The 13,010-nt window shown below is 47.1% G+C and overlaps 1 protein-coding gene across 6 annotated transcripts in view; it reads left to right on the top strand.

The window, feature by feature from the left end:
- Nucleotides 1–13,010, top strand: part of FAM163A (family with sequence similarity 163 member A) — a 73,554-nt gene continuing 60,544 nt past the window's right edge. For 2 of the 6 annotated variants that reach the window (XM_078356213.1, XM_078356212.1), the window contains exon 1: nucleotides 1–133. The gene's annotated coding sequence lies outside the window, so the exon portion shown is untranslated. Of the gene's footprint in view, nucleotides 274–13,010 lie in introns of all 6 variants that reach the window. The other 4 variants (XM_078356210.1, XM_078356209.1, XM_078356211.1 and 1 more) reach the window with 3 other exon arrangements.

Genomic DNA, 13,010 nt, shown 5'->3' with positions numbered 1-13,010 from the left:
AGTCCTCGGAGCGCCGGGGAGGCTGTGGAGCCTCAAGTGTGCAGCCCCAGCCGCGGGCGCCCGGAAGGACGCGCGCCGACCCCGTGGGAGCCGAACGCGGGAGTCGCTGCCCAAGCGAAGCTGCTCAGCCGCGGTAACCGGTCGGAGCCTCCAAGGCGCAGAGGAGCTAGCGGAGGGGCGGGGCGCGGGCGGGCGGAGGAGCCGCGGGGCACTGGCTCCGCGCGGGGATTGTGTCCGGCCACCGCGTACTTTCGAGGGCGCCTCTACATTCGGGTAAGCGCGTCCCGCTTCCTCCCTCTGTCCACCCCGCCGCCTTGAGAGTAGCAGTTCCCGACTGGGTCTAGATCGGCTCTCGGCTCTCGGCTCTCCCTCTCCGCGCCACCGGCCTCTAGCTCCGAGGGCCGCGGCGGCTCGGGGGTATCTCTGGCCTCGTGGCCAGGCCGCGGGTTGGGGCGGGACTCGCCGGGTCCCTGCCCCGGGCGGTGCCGAAGGCGCTTTACTCAGGGTGTCTGCACCCACTGGCTTCTCCGCACCTTCGGCCAAGCCGGACCTGACGCGGACGCAGCAGCTCCTGCTGCTGCGCCTCGCGCCCGCTGCCACCCGGGGAGCATGAGGCGCGGGACGCCCGGGCGCGGGGACCCGGACAGAGGAGCCGGGAGGGTTGGGGCCCGCCCGGCGGGAGCTGCCGGGCCAATCCGCCGCCGTCGATTTGTGCGTCTGGGTTCGTGTTGGGGACTCTGGGCAGCCTTGCCACTGGGGCTCGGTTTGCTGGTGATTTTCCCTAAGTTTTACAAAATAAAGAGAGCGATGTGCCTTCGCGGCGCGGGGTGGGCATCCAGGCGGCAAGGGCCTGTGGGAACCGGCGTCTCGGCCAGCGAGTCTGGGGCCAGGATAGCAGGGTGGCCGGGAGAAGCCGGACTTGCCCGTGGGGCCGTGGTCCGCTTGCTCCCGAGGCCACAGAGCTGGTGCCGGCACCAGCATCCCGGATGGCCCTGGGTGCTCGAGGCGCCGGCCACACCGAAGCCCCCGCTCCGCGGCCGGGAAGAGGGCCTGGCCAAGCAGAGAGCAGAGCCGCGAGCAGAAGGCAGCGTCCGGAGGAGGCCCGCATTCTGCTGCGGGGGCCCGGCGGCCGGGCCTGGCCGGGGTGGGGAGCGTGGAGGCCGAGCGCGGCACGCCTGGGCCTTGGGTGTGGGGCGTCCTGGTTCTCTGTGGCTCCGAAGGCCGCGAGGCACGCCCATTGGGCGACACACGCCAGCCGTGTTTGCCTGTCACACTGGTGTGGGGGTTCCTTTTCTTTGGGTGGAATTGTAGGCCCCTGGAAGTTTGCTCGTCCTGGCAAGTTTGACGTGACAGGGACGCAGCATCCATCCTGCAGGCGGAGGCCTACAGGCACTTCCTCCTGTCCTTTTCCCCAGCCTGGACCCTCCCCTAGGCCGCCCAGGGGGCCCCATCTGGAGATTCTATGGCAGTCTCAGCGTGGCGGGCAGGGCTGACGTCCGCGCAGTTGCGTCTGTGCCCTGCTTGGTTCTCCAGCCGCCGAGCCAGACGCATGTTTTATGCCTGTGGGAGACAAACAATGACGGCGGACTTCAATCCGACAAGTTCGCTTTGCCTAAGGTTCCCTCGGGTCTGGAGTATCCCTAGGGGAAAGGCAGCTTTCCTTCTGCCCTAATGAGATACTTGGATGGAACAGACATTCAGACCCTGAAAGAGGCGGACCCAGGGGAAGGAAGAGTAAAGGTATATGCTCTGAAAAACTGAATTTCTCAGCCAGTTCTCTAGGGAGGTTCCAGCTCCCATGCCTGAGAGGATCGAAACCAGCAGGTACAGGGGCATGTGGCGTCCAGAGGGGAAGTAATGTGTGGCTCTCGGAGGGTTCTGCGGGGACATCAGGCAGATCAGCAGCGGCCCCTCCTCACAGGTCCCTGCTCTCGGGAGGGAGCACAGCTGTTATTTCCACCATCCCGGGGGTGCAGGAGATAGGGCCATACCTGTGTGGGAAAAGCCTGTGAAGTCCTTTCGAGTGGCAGGTGGAAGGCCCACAGGCCTGGATAGAAACCTGAGTTGTGGGCAGGACTAGCATTCCTGCCAGGGCTAGCGATCTGTATTCAGTGACTTCATCATGCATACTGTTCTGGAAAGGCAAGCGAGATGGACTCGTGCGGATGAGAGCAGGTCCCGTTTGGCCCAAGGATCTCTGTTTTTTCTCTAGCTTGCCGGTCTGTAATTGGATGAGTCTGGCTTAGTTCAGGGCCAGACTGAACTCAGTCTGAGTACAAACATCAGCTGGTAGCAGGGGACCCTGGCTGGAGCACAGGGCTGCCAGCCCTCACCCAGAGGCCTACGCCGGGATTTTCCTGATCTCCTGCAAGGTTTAGAAGGCTGAGGTAGATGAGAGGAGGAGCTGGCAATCTTCTGGGAGTCATTTGGCTCTGGTAGGGCCATTCCAGGGTCTGTCCATTGTGAAAGTTCCCCAGGGTATAGAATCTGGCCTAGTGATTATTAACATTAATGAAAGTTGCTCCCACTTATTAAGTACCTGCTATATGCCAGACAGAAGGTTTTGCAAAATTATTATTATCCCCATTTTTCATGTGAGAAAACTGGGTTTGGGGATAGGGTAAATGATTTGCCACAATCATAAAACTACTCAGTGGCAGAGCAGTGCATGAAACCCAGGGCTCTCTGTTCCAAAGTCTCTGCCCCTCCCCCAGGGCAACTCTCTTCCCATTAAGAACAGACACACATGTGGTAGCTGGAAATCCAGAATCGTCATGAATAAAGACCCTTACTTATAGATCCAAGAGATATGTATAGACTCTAAACTTCAGAAAGTGCTGGCCTGGTAAACGAGATGTTCTTCCTTCCCTCTAGGACTCAAAGGTTTAAGTCCTACACAGAGGACTCATTTCTTTAATATGTAAAGTATAAATCTTTCAACTGGCAAACAACAAAGACATGGATAAACTGTTGATGAGGTTGTAGAAAAGCAGGGACTTCCATATATTGCTGGTGGGAGAGTAAATTGGTACAACTTCCTTGGAGGGCATTTTTGGAAACACTTGTCAAAATCATAAATGTCCATGCGGTCTGACCCAGTGATTCCATTTTTAGGAATTGAACTTGCTGTTATCCTTGCATATGGGCACAAAGATATATGTACATTATAGCACTGTTTGAACTGTGAAAGAACAACTTACACCCTTACCCAAGAGGGACTTGTTAAACGTCTCACGGTACTTCCAGATAGTCAAATAGTATCCTATTCATTCATAGAAAGAGAATTAGTAAGTTTGCTGTATAACTGATAGGGAATGATTTCCAAGATATATGGCTAAGTGGAAAAAACAGCATGCCTAGAGTGTTTATAATATGCTGCTGCTCATGTTATACAAGAGGAAGAAGGAGAATTGTAGGATGTTTGCTTGTCTATGTATAACTCTAGACACAAAATCTAATAATACCTGTTGCCTCCAGGAAAAGTGGCCTGTAAACCCTTTTGTACTTTTGAATTCTAAACCATGGGAATACGTTAACTATTTTAAAATCCTTTATCCATCCTATGCCTGATATGTTCCCTCAAACACTTCTCCAGCCTAACAGTGTGCGGTGACACACTCCACCCCCTTCAGGTTGCTTGAGAGGTTCCCTTTGGATTAAAAGCCAAAGGTCTGTGAGACTGCACAGTGCCCATAGTATCTGGGCCATGCAGAAATCCTTTGAAATACACAGAGTTGTACTTGGAAAGCTGGGGAGAGGTGTCTTTGGACAGCAGGCTCTCTGAGCCGGGTAGGCAAGTTATGATCATCCAGCCTTGAAAACAATATGCAGAAATAGAAACCACCCCTCTCTCTATTGCCCTAATGTTCCCTTGTACAAGTGTCAGCAACTGGATAGCATTGGGCAAAGGGGAAGAGGAACACTGTGACTGGACATCAGAGAGGGCAGACAATATGTAGGTTTATTTCTGGTGTTGCGTTTGGACCTCAAAAAGGAGAAGAGAGAGATGCTTGGAAAAAAAAAAAAAGGCTTCAAATTATCCTAGGGTCTAGAGCTGTTTTGCCCCAGAGAAAGAAGGAAGAATGTTGGCACAGTTGTCACTGCATCAATCAGAGTGTCCTACATGCCCCTTTGAGCAATTTCTATCAGCACAGATGCCTGGCTCAGTTTTCCCTACTTCCAAGAACTCCTTCTGCTGATCACTCAGCCTGGAAGCCGATGGTTACACAAAGGGGATGGGGGCAGTATTGGATGCTGCCTTTCTTTTGGGGGTGGGTGATGGGACAGGCTGTTGAATAGCAGAAGCAATGGAAGAAGGGCTTGCTTCCAGCCACAAAGATGGGTCCTCCAGCAGCATTAGTTAGAAAGCCTTCATTGAGAGCTTTCCATGTTTCAGTTACTCTGCTAAGCCTACACTATTTCATTTCGTCTCTTTATCTCAGGTATATGTGAGGGCCCAGGATCTTTTCTATCAAGCAACATGTCTTTCTGCTCTCCCTTTACTGACTTTTCCATTCTCTGTGCAGTAAGCTGCAACACAGGCACAGCTGCGTCACATGGGTGCTCACAGAACCGGTTTTGGGTTTAACAGCATGCGACTGATCATTACATGCTTTGATGGACGAGTTGAAATTTCTGCAATATGGATAGATTTGTGCAGGGCACAGTTCCGAAACAAAGCGTCTGGGTCTGGATTTCCATTTCTCTTGTTTCCACTTCTGTGTATGCATTAGGCTGGGCTGAGTAGACCGTGCATGTGATGTTCCCCAGGGAAAGGTGGAGGAGGAGGAGAAGGAGGGCTTGTCATTGCTTTGGTGCAGACACCAATGGTGTGGAAGGCTGTGAAGATGAGCTTGTGTCTGCACCCAAAGAGAAAGGTCAGCAGAGTGGCCACTAAGCCCAAAGTCTGTGCTGGGAGTCTGTCTGTTGTTTGGAAAAAACAGCCTGAGAGCTGAGAGCCTCATTCATTGCAAACCTCCTCCCTCTCATTAGCCAGGGTTCACCTCTGACTCTGTTTCCACTTCAAAAAGAAGCAGCTCTAATTTTCCCCAAATAAAGTCTAAAGCACACAAGGCAGCTGCTTTTTCTTGCGCTGCTCTTCCTCACAGTGGCGGGAGCAAGAAGCTGGGTTGGGTTCTCAGTTAGGGCTGCCAGAACCCAGCAAGGAAGAGGTCAAGTCAGAGACCCCTACTAGTTAAAAAAAAATTCACCTTACGCCAAAAAAAAAAAAAAGATGTTTACACAGCATATGAATAGTGGGGGACCAGTCTAACCACATCGAATTCAGAAAATGTCTGTTGTCAGAGTCCCAAGACTACAGAAGGGCAAGCAACGCATGGTCCCCAGGCTCAGGCTGCCCACAGGCAGTGTGGGAGAGGAACATTCACATCTGCCAGCTAAAGAAGCAAACATTAAGTAGAGGGGCAAGTGACATGCCATCAGGTGCACAAGGCTAAAGTGAAACAGAGACTGGCTCAAGGATTTCTGATAAATTATCAAGTCCATCATAGAGAAGGTGATTTTTGAACTGGGCCTTGAAGATAAAGCAGTGATTTTGATACATGAGCTCAGGAGAAAGGGCAGAACCCAGAGAACAGCTTGGTCAAAGACACAGGGTTACAGTAGAACACAGAGTGTTTTAAAAGCCTTCTGGGGTTTGGCCGGGCGCGGTGGCTCATGCCTGTAATCGCAGCACTTTGGGAGACCGAGGTGAGTGCATCATGAGTTCAGGAGTTCAAGACCAGCATGGCCAAGATGTTGAAACCCCGTCTCTACTAAAAATACAAAAATTAGCCAGACACAGTGGCAGCCACCTATAATCCCAGCTACACAGGAGGCCGAGGCAGGAGAATCGCTTGAACCCCTGGGACAGAGGTTGCAGTAAGCTGAGATCCTGCCACTGCACTCCAGCCTGGGTGACAGAGTGAGACTCTGTCTCAAAAAAAAAAAAAAGAAAGCCTTAGTAATTCCTCATTTACCCGAATTCTGCCACAGACATAATACGTGGCATTTTAAATTACTTGTAGAATGAAACGTTTATATCCCCATAAAATTGTCAACTACTATGATTTTTCATGTGTGTGGTAAAATCAAAGGGGTATTGAAACAGACACGTGAAATCAACATTTCTGTTGTATTTAAATATCCAGCTACTGTGTCACTATGACTATTTCAGTGGGAAGGCAGCAGAACACTGGAGTGAGAGCACTGGTGATGAGGATTTGAGTTTGGTCTCAGCATTTTATTTGTTTGTTTATTCACTCATTCATCTACTCCTGCATTCCACAAACATGATCTTCATGACTGGCCCAAGAGGAGGGTTGATTATAGAGAGACGGAAAAGAAAACCATGGTCTCTATAACTTCCAGGAACCCACAATACATGGAAGAGATCACAGAAGAAGGTAGTAAATGGCATCATAAAAGCAGGGACAAGGGGCTGTGGGAGAACATATTATGTGCTCAATAACTAGTTGTGGCTATAATGAATAAACAGCATGATAAGTAGTAGCAGATACCACCAAGAAAACAAATCAAAAGACTGAAAACAAATTCCTTGGATTTGGCCAGTGGGTCTCAAAAATGTTTATAAATGTTTATAAATATCATAAAACCCATTGAAACCATGGAGCTCTTTGGAGAATACCATGAATTTTTCATATATTAAAATAACTGAAAATATAATTTTGAGCTAAATCAGAGATCTCAGTGCATTAAATCAGAGAGCACAGGTGACAAGTGTTCAGAAAAGTATGAGACAAAAGCTTTACATTGAGAATATTCTATCAGCTCATTAGTTGTCTATGAGTTGGAGAATGACTACCAAGATTCTATTTTAATGCAGGAAACCCTCTGTCCAGCCGGTAGAGCACCAGGGCTCCACAGAAGCACAGTTTTGGCAGTCGGAAGGTTGTTGATGACTTAGCGACGACATTATCAGCGAGTAGTAAGGCCAGAAGCTAGAGAGGGCTGGGGCTGGAAAGTGAGCATGGCATTAAGATGCCAGCAAGTATTTACTGAATGTCACTGGACAGACGGTGTTGCAGGCAGGGGAATAGGAGACAGTCAAAATCCCCAGCCTCATGAAGCTTGAAGTCATTCAGGGAAACAAATTTGTCACAAAACAAATGTAAAGTGACACTGTGATGAAGGCTATGAAGGCTATGAAGTCGAGGTGCATGGTGTTCTTCTAAGAGTGTTTATTAGAAGGCTTGGGGCTCTTCGGGAAGGAGCTGGAAGTCATCCTGAGGAAGTGATGATTGAGCTAAAACCTGAAGAATGAGTAGGAGCTAAGGCAATGAGGAGAGTTTGGGAGATGGAAAAGATATTCCTGGAATGAGCAGAGACCATAGCTGGAGATGGAAAAGATATTCCTGGAATGAGCAGAGACCATAGCTACAGAGAAGATGGCATTTTGAAGCCAGTAGAATTAGAGTTCAGAGAATGAGAGGGGAAATCATACAACATGAGCAGAAGAGGTAGGAAAGGGTTAAACATTGTGTCATCTCATCAGTCACATTAAGGATTTTGAGGTTGATTCTAAAGCAGGGGGTAGTCACTGAAGTACTTGAGCAGTAGGATGACAGTCCGATTTTCTATTTCAAAAAAGGTCACTTTGGCTGTATAGTTGAACAGTGTACTTGAGGTGGTCTTGAGAAGATCCAAGGAAAGCTGTTAGGAGATGCTTGATGCAGTCCAGGCAAAAATTGACAGTTGTTTAGACTGGAAAGTTTGTAGTCGAGATGGAGAGACATAGATGTGAGAAGTTCGAGAGGATAAAATGGAGAAGAGGTGATGGTTTGGCTGTGAGAGTTGGGGGAGAGGGGTGTAGAGGATGAGTCCCAGACTTCCAGCTTTGTACCAGTGGGTGGTGGTGCCATTTCCTGAGATAGGAAACAGTGGTAAAGAACCAGGCTTTGGGGCAAGCGTCATGAGTGAGTCTCAGCCAGGAGACTTTGAACCATCTGAATAGATGGGTTGAAAGGACAGTTGGATATACAGGCAGGAGTTCAGAAGAGAGGTCGGGGCAGGAGCTACGCCTCTGTTAGTCATCAACATCTAGGGGTAATTGAAACCATGGCATGGATGAGACTGGCTCAGGGAGAGAGGGTGGGCTCAGAAGAGAAGGCCTGGAATTAAGCCTCAAGTAGAAGAGGGTGGCCCTGAAAAGGAGGCAGAGAAGGATGAACCAGAGAGACTGGAGAAAAACCGACAGGGAATGTCGGGAAAGCCAAGGGCAGAGCATTTCCTGAAGAAGGGAAGAGAACGCGCAGGTGCTGCTGAGAAGTCAATTAACACGAGGACCTAAAAAGGTCCATTGACTGTAGGAAATAGAGATCGGAGGTGGTTAAAGCAAGAGGTTCAGTGACATGGAGGGCAAAAGCCAGATGTAATTGGTAAGGAGAAAATGGAAGGTGAGAAATGGAGACTGCACATATAAATAAGTGTTTCCAGAGGGTCTCTGTGAAAGTCAGAGAGAGAAAGAGTGTGATTTTGTTCGGTTTTAATGCAAGAATTGAGCATCTTTAAAAGCCAGTGTATTCCCTGGCAAGCACTCAAAAAAGAAGGGGGGAAAAAAAGCCAGTGTAAAGACCATAGCTAACATCATACTCAATGTTGAAAACTGAAAGCTTTTTCTTTAAGATCAAGAACAAGGCCTGTAAGAAATTAAAGAAGACATAAACCAATGGAAAGACATCCTGTGTTCATAGATTGGATGATTTAATATTGCTATAATGTTCATAAAATCCAAAGTGATCTACAGATAAAATACAATCCCTATCAAAATCCCAATGGCACTTTTAATAGAAATAAAAAGCCCTAAAATTCATATGGAACCACGATAGACCCCAAATAGTGAAAATCTTGGAAAAAAAGAGAAAAGCTAGAGGCATTACACTGCCTGATTTCAAAATATATTACAAAACTACAATAATTAAAACAGTATGGTACTGGTATAAAAACAGACATGTAGATTAATGGAACAGAATAAAGAGTTCAGAAATAAGGCCAGGCACAATGGCTCACACCTGTGATCCCAGCACTTTGGGAGGCTGAGGCAGGTAGATCATGAGGTTAGGAGTTTGAGACCAGCCTGACCAACACAGTGAAACCTTGTCTCTACTAAAAAAATATACAAAAAATTAGCCAGGTGTAGTGGTGTGCACCTGTAACCCCAGCTACTCAAGAGGCTGAGGCAGGAGAATTGCTTGAACCCAGGAGGTGAAATGCCACTGCACTCTAGCCTGGAGGACAGAGGGAGATTCTGTATCAACAGAAAAAGAAAGAAAGAAGGGGGGTGGAGGGAGGGAGGAAGGAAGGAAGGAAGGAGAGAAAAAGAGAGAAAGAAAGAAATCCATATATAATACAGTCAACTGATCTTTGACAAGAGTGCCAAGAATACACAAAGTGGAAAGGATAGTCTCTTCAACAAATCATGTTGGCAAAACTGGATATCCCCATATAAAAGAATAAAATTGGACCCCTATCTTACATCATACACAAAAATCAATTCAAAATGGATTAAAAACTTAAACAAAAGAACTGAAACTGTAAAACCTCCAGAAGAAAACAGGGGGAAAGCTTCATGCCATTAGTCTTGATAATGATTTCACGGATATGAAAAACACAGGCCACAGAAGCAAATATGGATATGTCAGATTACATCAATCATAAAAGCTTTTGTACAGCAAAAAAAAAATGAAAAGACAACCTATGGGATGGGAGGAAATATTTGCAAACTGTACATCTGATGAGGGGTTAATTTCCAAAAGATATAAGAAACTCATAAAATTCAACAGCAAAACACAAGCCATTTTTAAAATGGGCTAAAGACACTTTGATAGATATTTCTTCAAAGAAGACATACAAATGGTCAACAGTATATGAAAAGATGCCCAAATCACTAATTTTCAGAGGAATGTAAATCAAAACCATGATGAGATATTATCTTACACCTGTTGAGAGGACAGTCATCAAAGTATAAAACAGTAAGAGTTGGTGAAGAGGTGGCGAAACTGAAGCTCTTGTGCATGTTGTGGGGGATGTGCAATGGTAGAGCAGCCAGGGACAGCAATATGGAGGCTTCTCGAAAAATTGAAAATAAAATGACGCTATGATTCAGCATACTCACTACTGGGTATTTATCCAAAGGAAGTGAAATGAGAATCTTGAAAATATGTCAGTACTCCCATATTTCTTGCAGCATTATCCACAATAGCCAAGATATGGAAACAACCATATCCACTCTATGTATATGCCACATTTAAAAATCCATGTATAATGGATTTAACGTGGCGTATACAGAAAGTGGGATATTATTCAGTCTTTAAAAAGAAGGAATTCCTGCTATTTGCGACACGGATGAAGCTTGAAGACATTATACTAAATGAAATAAGCCAGTCACAGAAAGACAAATACTGTGTCATTCCATTTACATGAGGTATCTAAAATAGTCACTCACAGAAACAGTATTGGTGATTGCCCAGGGTTAGGAAGAAGGGTGAGTTGGTAATCAATGGGAATAAAATTTCAGTTACGTTAGGGATCTGCTGTACGACATTGTGCTTACAGATCATACTGTATTGTGCACTTAAAAATCTGTTAAGAGGGTAGATCTCTTGTTAAGTATTACCATATTTTTTGAAAAGCCAGTGGAAAGGGCACAGTTTAATGGAAAAGTTATTATAGATGAAAGGAAGGTTAATTCATAGCGCCAGTTTCCTTACAGTAAGGGTGGACAGCATCAAATTGCAGGGGAGGGACAGGTTTTAGGAGGAAGAGGGACCACTGTTCTGGGGTAAGTGGAGAGAAGAATAGGATAAGGGCAGCAGTCGTTAGGTGTGTATATGGCGGTGGGAAGGCAAGGGTATTACCATCTGATGAAAAGAAGGAAGTTGAAAGGTGAATAGAAGGGGAGGCAGGATGGAGGAAGTTGAGTGTACAAGTGATGAGCACTAGGAGGAAGGATTCAGTGACGAGAGAAAGGGCGAGGACGGTAGAGAAAGATGATAATATTGGAGCACTTGCTAACTGTGTGCTATTGAGCCCACTTTCTCACCTAAGAAACAGGAATAGCCATACCTGCCCCACAGAGTTGTAGATGGTACATAGAAAGTGATCTACAAAAGGAGGCTGTTTAACTTTTATCTTCACTGTCAGTGGCTAGCTAGCACAGGGCTGACCACATGATTGATTTTGATATAAAATATTCACCACTTCTCCCAGGTGGGTAGTCCCTCAGAAGCAGAGGTCCACCACTTGTCTTACTTCCCATCTCTGAATCACCAGTCTCTTTTTTCTCTAAGCACTTGGGAGCCTTTCCACTACACAGTGCTAAAGGATTTGTATGTGGTGCTAAGCCAGGGTAGATTCTATTAGGGGATTTAATTATACAGGCAGGGCACTAAGCCAGGGTGAAGGGAGAAGAGGTTTAAGTAATTTAAGAGCCGAATCTCGTCTGACCTTGCTTATACACAGAAGACTTTGGAACTCATTCCTCCAATCCTTTCATAATGTCTACGGAAGCCAGCTTTGCACCAGGCCTGCACCCGGGGCTGAGACACACAGATGAAGAGGAACGGTTCCAGCACTCATAATATTAATCTGATAAGATGGATGTTGCAATGGCTGTATCGGAAAGCACCGGGAGTGCAGGAGAAAGTGCCTAGCTGTGCCCAGACCAAGCAGGAAGGCTCCTTAGCGAAGGCAGTGTTGGAGCTGGGACATGAAATGAACATCTTTACAGAGAAGCAGGAAAATGACCTTTCCCAGCACAGAGAGGGCCAAGAGGCTTCAGGAAATGGCAAGAAGAACTGGGAGCCGTCTTCAATCCAGTGATGTCAGAACATGAAATGCCAGGTTATGGCAGTGAGAGGCTCAACAGCAGCCTGGTGTGCTGCCTGCTGGGCTAAGGACCCTGACTTGACCCTGTAGATGTGGAACCACTGTAGATTTTTTAACAGAGGCATAACACCTTCTGTTTTACATATTAGGAAAATCACTCCAGGCCGGGTGCTGTGGCTCACACCTGTAATCCCAGTTCTTTGGAAGGCCAAGGCAGGAAGATCATTTGAGCCCAGGAGTTCAAGACCAGGCTGGCCAACACAGCTAAACCCTGTCTCTGCTAAAAATACAAAAATTAGCCAGATGTGGCAATCACAGCAGGTGCCTGTAATCAGCTGCTCAGGAGGCTGAGGCAGGAGAATTGCTTGAACCTGGGAAGTGGAGGTTGCAGTGAGCTGAGATCATGCCACTGTACTCCAGCCTGGGTGACAGAGTAAGAGTCTTCTCAAAAAAAAAAAAAAAAAAAAAAATTTCACTCTAAAGGATTCTTCTACTCTAGTGGTCAGTGGAAGAAAGAATTTGAGTATAGGGGTGGGGTAGAATGGGGATGGAAGATGGGGTTTAACCAAGATTCACCATGATTGGAGGCAGAATGATTGGTCAGGAGACTGTAAGGGCGTCCGGGTGAGGGTTGACCAGAAACACTTTCAGTGATAAGGGTCCAAGGTGGGGCCACAGTAGCGGGTGAGTGAAATGAAAAGAAAAGCCACTGGCATTAAGGAGATTTAAAAAATTTGTGGCCAGGATGTTACAGACGTCATCTTATCTCTGTGCATGTTGAAACTTTTGATGGCAGAATTTTCGAGGAAGGGGAAAGAGCTGCTGAAGTCCTCAGTGATGAAGAAGAGTCGGCAGTGGGATGGGGTTAGAGGGAAGGATAATCACATGGCACAGGCCTCAAAGGAGTGAGGATTTTTGCAAGACAATGGAAGTAGAACACTCTAATTCAGGAAAACAGAATCGTTTTGTAAAAGATTTGAACTGTTGTTTCTTATTTCCCAGGTGAAGCCACCACCACAAAACAGGTAGGGCCTATTTCCAAGACATCAGGCCACTGAGAACTGCTTGACAACCACACACAACCTTACAGATTGGTGCCCATGGGTTCAAGGTCTCCGAACTTAGCTGAGCCCTCACGGTGACTCCACAATCCATGATGATGTCTT

This window comes from Callithrix jacchus, chromosome 18 (genome assembly GCF_049354715.1).
Source record: "Callithrix jacchus isolate 240 chromosome 18, calJac240_pri, whole genome shotgun sequence".
NCBI classification, from domain to species: domain Eukaryota; kingdom Metazoa; phylum Chordata; class Mammalia; order Primates; family Cebidae; genus Callithrix; species Callithrix jacchus.
This window is presented reverse-complemented; position numbering and strand designations above follow the sequence as displayed.